Source organism: Cebus imitator, unplaced genomic scaffold (assembly GCF_001604975.1).
Source record: "Cebus imitator isolate Cc_AM_T3 unplaced genomic scaffold, Cebus_imitator-1.0 Scaffold257, whole genome shotgun sequence".
NCBI lineage: Eukaryota > Metazoa > Chordata > Mammalia > Primates > Cebidae > Cebus > Cebus imitator.
This window is the reverse complement of record NW_016107572.1, coordinates 2678538-2684945: the sequence shown is the minus strand read 5'-3', so window position 1 is coordinate 2684945 and position 6408 is coordinate 2678538. Positions and strand designations below refer to the sequence as shown.

General features: G+C 51.3%; 1 protein-coding gene across 7 annotated transcripts in view; it reads right to left on the bottom strand.

Moving 5' to 3' along the window:
* The window catches only part of NAV1 (neuron navigator 1), a 279723-nt gene extending 274455 nt beyond the window's left edge, over window positions 1-5268 (bottom strand). For 4 of the 7 annotated variants that reach the window (XM_017499445.2, XM_017499446.2, XM_017499448.2 and 1 more), the window contains exon 1: window positions 4692-5267. The gene's annotated coding sequence lies outside the window, so the exon portion shown is untranslated. Of the gene's footprint in view, window positions 1-4691 lie in introns of all 7 variants that reach the window. The other 3 variants (XM_017499447.2, XM_017499449.2, XM_017499450.2) reach the window with 1 other exon arrangement.
* Between the last annotated feature and the right edge of the window lie 1140 nt (window positions 5269-6408).

Below are 6408 nucleotides of genomic sequence, written 5' to 3'. Positions count from 1 at the left end.
AAAAAAAAAAAAACGAAACTTTTCAGATTAAGAAAACAAAAAACCTTCAGAGGGATTTATCCCAGGAATAAAAGGGTGGTTCCACGTAAGAAAAGCAATCAATGTAATGTACCACACTAACACAACAAAGGAAAAAAAACAAGCCACATGATTATCTCGAGTGATACAGAAAAAAAACCATTTGACATAAAATTCAACACCCTTTTGTGATAAAAAAAAATGCTTAGAAAACTAGGAATAGAAGATGATTTCCTGGCCGGGTGCGGTGGCTCACGCCTGTAATCCCAGCACTTTGGGAGTCCGAGGCGGGTGGATCACAAGGTCAAGAGTTCGAGACCATCTTGGTCAACATGGTGAAACCCCGTCTCTGCTAAAAATACAAAACATTAGCTGGGCATGGTGGTGCGTGCCTGTAGTCCCAGCTACTCAGGAGGCTGAGGCAGGAGAATTGCCTGAACCCAGGAGGCGGAGGTTGCCGTGAGCCGAGATCGCGCCATTGCACTCCAGCCTGGGTAACAAGAGCGAAACTCCGTCTCAAAAAAAAAAAGAAGATGATTTCCTAACACAACAAAGGAAAAAAAACAAGCCACATGATTATCTCTAGTGATACAGAAAAACAGCATTTGACACAAAATTCAACACCCTTTTGTGATAAAAAATGCTTAGAAAACTAGGAATAGAAGATGATTTCCTCAACACAATAAAGGCCATTTATGAAAAGCCCATAGCTAACACGGCACTCACTCATGAAAGGCTAAAATCGAGAAATCTCCCTAAGATCAAGAACAAGGGAAGGATGCCTGTTTTCACCACTGCTACTCGACATGATACTGAAAGTTCTAGCCAGAGCAATTAGGCAAGAAAAGGAAATAAAAGGCATTCAAATTGGAAAGGAAGAAGTAAAACTATCTCTGTTCACAGTTAACATGATCCTATAGACAGAAAGTGCCAAAGGATCCATAAACAAAAAAGCTACCAGAACTAATACATTCAGCAAAATTGCAAGGGACAAGATGAACACACAAAAATCAGCTGTGTTTCTACACACCAGTAATGGACAAGCCAAAAAGGAAATTAAGAAGCAATTCCATTTGTGAAAGCTTTCAGAGCATGTGAGGATTGGATATCAGAACAGTCTTGCAGTCTTTTGAAGTGGAATCATCTCGTTAGTAACGGTCCTTGGTGGAGGCACATGCATCAGTGCCTTTAATTTTTTATGCATGTTGCTGCATCTCATATTAAGTAGAGCAAATAGACGTGCTGGGGATGGTAACGTGGACGGCACAGGACATGTGTAAGAAGCTGAACCACATCCACAGGCAGGTCAGAGTGGCCTGGGTCTCAGCCATCCTGCCTCCCTTCACGTCTCAAGAGTCACAGGAAGATGGGAAGCAAAATCTCAGGCCTCTTGGAGGAAATCAGGTCTCAGTCAGCCTTTCCGGGCGGTTAAGGGGACTTATTAGGCCCAGGAAACTGTTTACTGTGAAGTGTGTTTTTCACTAGACTAGTTTTTGTGGGGTATTTTTAAGTTAAAAAAGGAACTAAAAGTGTTTTTAATTATAATCTTTTTAGGGCGACTAGGGACCAGAAAGATGAAGTGTTTGCCAAGTATTGCCACATTTCTTAGCTCTCCATGTTCCAAAGACTCTAAAAGCTGATAGCCAGCTATCTCTGGCTCCATCACAGAGATAGCTCTCTTGACCCTTGCTGTGTTCCTGTTCCTCTTTCTTGCTAACAGCTAAGTAACATCTGCTGAGATGGAAACACTAGGAAGAGAAAAGTTCGCAGCAATTTGCTGAAAGGGAATGAGCCCTAAACTGGGAGCCAGAAGCTGTGTGTTCTAGGTGGCCTTCTGTAGCACCCCAGCGGTGTAGATCTGAACCTATCCCTTCCCTTCAGTGGGCCTTGATTTTTGTCTGTAAAGGGGAGAAGATCAGGGGTTGGGAGGCGTGGAGATCCTTTTAATTTTGACATTCTGGTTTTTCTTAAAGGCCAAACCCTTCACGAATTCAAAAGAACTTTAAAAGAAGAGGGAAGTGGAATGGGGAATTGGAAATGGGAAGATGAAAAGAGAGACAAATTGTAAACGTTGGATAGGAGACTTTTCTATTCTAGACCACTTCTTTCTACTGGGCCCAAACTGCGTTGATATCAGAGATTCACAGGGACTCAGGAGGGGGCCAGGTTAGGCGAGGCAAGAAAAAATAGCACTCTTTTTTTTTTGAGACGGAGACGGAGTTTCACTCTCGTTACTCAGGCTGGAGTGCAATGGTGTGATCTCGGCTCACTGCAACCTCCGCCTCCCTGGTTTAAGCAATTCTTCTGTCTCAGCCTCCTGAGTAGCTGGGATTACAGGCATGTGCCACTGCATTTGACTAATTTTCATATTTCTAGTGGAGACGGGGTTTCATCATGTTGGCCAGGCTGGTCTAAAACTCCTGACCTCAGGTGATTCGCCCACCTCGGCCTCCCAAAGTGCTGGGATTACTTGGCGTGAGTCACCGCACCTAGCCGAAACAGCATTCTTCTTTTCAATTTCCCTAGACCAAGGCTTACCAAAGAAGCCAGATCCCGGAAAAGGCTCAAATACTCAAAGCTTGCCTACTCATCTGTGGGCAAATACACATTTTTATGGACTGCCTTTTGAGGGAAAAAGAGGTGGAGGGGATCTGGGGGAGCAAATCAACTTCCAAAGGATGAATAAATGGGCACTTAAGTGAGATGGGAGGCCTTGGAGAGCTACTTAGTTTTTCTTCCCAATTCTACTAATTTGGCAAACATCTATAAAGTGCCTACCGTGTGCTGAGTGTTGTGGGTGGTCAGATAGGGTGTTTGGCTACAAGGTATTCACAGGGAGATAGGCATGTGCACAAACACCCAAAGATCTAAAATAAAAAGCATGGCACACTGACAATCAACAAAAATAAAAAATGCAAAGCAGAGTGTGAGACCTGCCCCAAGGAAATTCAGATAAATTGCTAGAGAAGTTCAGATTAGCGGCTGTTGTCTTTCACCTGGAAGGGTGTTCTCTTTCACCTAGTACTCTCTTTCACCTGGAAAGTTCAGGAAATAGACGCTAGGGGCTGGAGCCCAAATCTGAAAAGCCTTCTCCATTCTTCCAAGAGTAGCAATGTTCCCTGGCTCCATTTTACAGAAGTGAAAACCAGGACAGAGACATGAGCAATTATTTGCTCTCTGATCATCCAGGTGGTTGGCAACACAGCCAGATAGAAAACTACAAACTGATTGAAAACTTCCCGTAGAAACCAATGGTGAAAGCATGTACCACTAGGAAGCTCATCTTAGAAGATGAAATCCATAGAGCTGTTCCCTCTGTCTCCCTTCTTGGGTCAATCCCAAAGACACACCAACCAAAAGTCAAAGCAGGATAAAAGCAAATTTCATAAGCAAGCTGGAGTCATGTGTATCTCTGGCCTGAGGGGAGCCAAGGTCTCTGCAGTGACAGATCCTCCACCTGGGGAGGCCATTGTGTGAAGTCTCCAGCCCCATTATAAGTGAGTTGCCGGGGACCTCATGTAGGGGGAAAAAGAGCTAGCCCGCTAATGAAAGCCCAGGCAAGCCCTCTGCTTTTGCACAGTGAACGAACGTGGCCACAGGCTTCTCAGCACTGAATTTGAACGAGCCAATGGTATCCCAATCATTGAAACAGGAAGTCAGATAAACAGCATGTTATCAAGGGGGGATGCAGCTCTTCCCTTAAGCCGGCGCCAGCTGCGCCCTGTGACTATCCTAACAAAGTCCCATTGACTCACCAGCTGATTTTCCTGTGTTCGGCTCCCGGGGACAAGGAACCCTCTCTGCCGTGTGGACGTCACCCCTGCACACCAACCCCCCCCCCCCCCCCCCCCCCCCCCCACCCGCCACTCGCGTCCTCTCCAGTTCCTGCCTCCCTCTCTGCCCGCTGCAGACTTGGCTGCTTTTTTATCCTATGACCAGTTTTTATCGGCTCTGAGGATTAGCAAGTACAAGAGCCCGAGACCCAGGAGCGCTCAGGTGAGCTCCCCGTGTTCACCCAACCTCTGCGTTCTCCTCCCTCCGCTCTCCTCCGAGACCACTTTCTCCGCTCCCAGACGCACTGGGGGGGCGCCAGAGAGGACGGCCTCCGGGAGATTGGCGGCAGGGCGCTTCTCGCCGCATCCTGGGGGTGCAGGGAAGGTTTTCTGGAAGGCCCGCAAGGTCACCCGCCCCAGCTGTTCCGCTGGCTCCTGCTGGGATGGGAGGAGTTAACTCTCGCTTCAGCGAAAGGCAGAAGTGCGGGTAGGGTGCATGCAGGTCGTGTGGGTGCGAGAATATGAACGCAGCACCTGGTGTCTGCTGATAAGATCTCAACGCACTTTAAATTGCAGGCATTTCACAACAAGGAAACTGAGGCTCAGAGGGACTGAAGTTGGGCAGCCCCTTCCCCCCGAGTCAACTCCAGAATCAAACGCGCAATCGGTCCGGTAGTGGTCGAAGGGACACACACCTCCCTGGGAAGCCGCGATCATCTAAGTAGTTATTTATTCCAGCGCCTCTCCCGAGCCCAGCCAGCAGCCTCCCCCGGACGCCAACCTCCCCTACCCCGGGTCTTGGTCCTGGCCGCGCAGGACCCGCCAGCCGAGCCCGGCAAAATGGGAAGCTGCAGACCCCCAGCGCCGCGACCACGCGACCGCCCCGCGCCGGCCACTCACCGTAGCGCCTGCCCGCTCGGGCTCCGGGTCCGCGCCGCCGCCGCGCAGAGTCGCGCATCCCCTAGGGCAGCGCGGGTGCGGGGTCTGCTCCTCGCGAGCACAAAGTGTCCCGGGGCTCTCCCGGCCGCCTCGGCCCCTCGCACCAGGCTCAGCGTCCGCCGCGCTCTCGTGTCTCGGGCCCCGCACTAGGGCCGCCGCCGGCCCCAGCCCCACAATGAGGAGGGAGGCGGCAACCTGAACAAAGTGCCTCCCCCCCGGGCCCGGCGGCCGGGGTGGAGCCTCGTGACCCGCTGCCCCAGGCACACGCCGGCTGCCTCCACCGCGGGCCCGGGAGGGGAGTGCCCGGCGGCCGGGGGCGGGCGGGAGGAGAGGATCCGCTCCGGTCGCCCTCGCTTTCCTCCCCCTGCACTGTGCCAGTTTAACCCGCAGAGGGGCGGAGGCATGGGTCCCTTCCAGACTTTGTCATTGGAAAGCTATTCCCGTAACCCTTTGCTGCCTTCGCCTTCCCGCCCCGCCTCCCAGGCTGGCCTCAGAAAGGCGGCAGCTCGGTGGCAGAGTCGCGAGCTGGCAGGGCAGGAAGCCTTTGCACAATCAAGCCTTTCCTTTGCCCGGGAACCCGCCACCGCCACTTCCAGGCCGTGTTTCCTCCCTCCCCCACATGGCGTCCGAGTACCGCTGATTCAGCCGCAGTTAGAAGGGGGCAGATGGATCGGCCAGCCTCTCCACCCGACTTCTGACCCCGGGCACCCACTTCCTTTCTTTCTCCACCCCACTGAACTGTCATGCTGTCTGAGCTGGAACTCTTAGGTGCAGAGGAGAAGGGAGGCCCCGCAAGTGCCCCGCAAATAGTAGGTGCTCAGTAACTTAAGTGATTTCTCCCCACCTTCCGGACTGCCGACGCCCCTCCTCCTCCTTCCAGGGACTTAGGAGTGGGAGGAGGGGGAAGAAGAGGAAAGAGGAAACGACCGGACCTGAAGAGAGCGAATGGGACGAAGGCCCTCGGCCAGAACCTACTGCAAACTCCCTGCAGCGCAAGGCCCCTGCCTCCTGGCCTGGGGACTTCCAGGGTCTGCAGAAGAAGGCAGAAGGAAGTCAGGTGGCCCCAACTTTAAAGCAGGCTTTGAGCTACATGGGAGAAAGGGAGTAGCTGTGGCCAAGAATTCAGCAGATTCCCCTGCTCCAGTCAACAAATACGAGGACTGATTTATTCCGAGGGCCATGGGGTTGCAAGTTGGAGGGCTGATGGGTAGAAAGCAAAACTCCGTGCTCCCTGGGAGGTCTCAGAGCTCTTTGCCAGCAAAATCAGTATGAGCAGAGTCAGGATGAGAGCCCTTGAGTCTTCCCTGTACACCCCCACCCAGTCGGTCAACCACAGCAGCTTTGAATACGGAGAGATGAGACGCTAGACAACGGACAAGCAGCGACATTCAAGAAGTTCCCAATTGATTAGGGAAAAAGATTTCTTGTATGATTTTTGTCCATGAAGGGAGTGAATTGCCTTTTGGCAAGGGTTAAGGGGGTGGACTACAGAGTGACACTGTTACTCTCTGCATAAAGACTGGTAAGTGTGGGCTCTTACGGCAGACTGCATGGGTTCAAATCCTGGATCAACAATTTTTTAGCCATGGGAACTTGGATTCTTTAACCTCGGGCTACTGCAGTTTCTTCTTCTGTAAAATGGGATAATAATAGTTCCTATCTCCTAAGAGTGTTGAGA